Source organism: Meleagris gallopavo (assembly GCF_000146605.3).
Source record: "Meleagris gallopavo isolate NT-WF06-2002-E0010 breed Aviagen turkey brand Nicholas breeding stock chromosome 18 unlocalized genomic scaffold, Turkey_5.1 Chr18_random_7180001955986, whole genome shotgun sequence".
In the NCBI taxonomy this organism is placed as follows: domain Eukaryota; kingdom Metazoa; phylum Chordata; class Aves; order Galliformes; family Phasianidae; genus Meleagris; species Meleagris gallopavo.
The window spans coordinates 1-1271 of record NW_011099197.1 but is presented as its reverse complement, the minus strand read 5'-3'; the positions used below and the strand labels follow the sequence as shown (position 1 = coordinate 1271).

General features: G+C 56.6%; 1 long non-coding RNA gene across 1 annotated transcript; it reads right to left on the bottom strand.

Annotated features, from left to right (window-relative positions):
- Nucleotides 1-294: 294 nt before the first annotated feature.
- LOC116217601 lies at nt 295-1264 on the bottom strand. Its single transcript, XR_004162302.1, has 2 exons — nt 1058-1264; nt 295-374 (listed from the first exon to the last, which is right to left on the bottom strand). It is a non-coding gene; the product is annotated as an uncharacterized LOC116217601 (long non-coding RNA).
- Between the last annotated feature and the right edge of the window lie 7 nt (nt 1265-1271).

The following is a 1271-nucleotide window of genomic DNA, read 5'->3' as shown; positions in this document are numbered from 1 at the left end:
CACCAGCACAGCCCATCACACTGCTCACGCCACGCGCCAAGCTCAAGGCCCAGAGAGGTGCAGCATGCGGGGGCCCTCACCGGTGACGGTGTCAGTGGAGATGGGGCCCAGACGTGTCTGCCCCCACAGCCCATACAGGTTGAACTTGTAGGGGTGGGACGGCAGCAGACCAGACACGGTCACCGTGCGGGACCCACTCTCCAAGTGCAGCTCCTGCGCCTGGCCTTGCACGTCTATGTACTGCACTGTGAAGGAGTCAAAGGTGCCCTCGGGGACGCTCCATTCCAGTTGCACCGAGTTGGGGCTGACATGGGATGCTGTCAGCTCTCCGAGGCGTGGCTGGGATGGCGCTTGCTCCTCCACCTCTTCTGCAGCTGCAATACAGAGGACACAGTGCAGGATAAAAGCACGGTCCTGCCCAGCAGTCACATCCCACCATTCATCCGTCCATCCGTCCAAACACCCTCTCTCTCTCTGTTCCCTTTTTCCATCCATTCCCAATCATCTCCTCACTTGAACCATCTCACCCAACTGCCATTCCTTCACACCGCCACCATCCAGACATCCAGGTCACTGGCCCACCATTCAGACAAAGATTCTCTCTGTACTCCTCTCCACTCATTTCTCTACGCAGCCCCATGTTCAGTTCAACACAGCAAGCAACACTTACTCCTTCTTCCATCCAAGAATTATCCAATTCATCTGTGAACATATCCATCCACTGTATCAGTGCACCAAAGATCTACCTACACATTCTTCATCCATCCACCTATTCCTGAAGTATCCATCCATCCATCCTTACATTCGTTCATCTATCTGCCCATCCATTCAAACAAACACTCCAACAGCCACAATCTTATACGGGCAGCCATCACTCCTTCCATTCCCCATCGGTCCCTTCACGCTTAAGCGCAACTTTTCACGGATCCTTCCCGAATAAAGGCACCCAACAGCTCATCCCGCTGCCAGAGGAAATCAAGATCCCCAGCACAGGCCATGTTTCACTTCCTATCTCCAGGAAACCCAGAGCCCAGCAGGTGCCAATTCCTGCCCTCACCTGTGACGGCATCAGTGGAGACGGGGCCCAGCCGTTTCCGCCCCCACACCCCGTACAGGTTGAACTTGTAGCGGCGGGACGGCGACAGCCCGGGCACGGTCACGGAGCGCGACCCACCGTCCACGGGCACCACCTGCGGCTGGCCTTGTGCATCCTTGTACTGCACCGTGAAGGAGTCAAAGGAGCCCGCGGGGACACTCCATTCCAGCTGCAC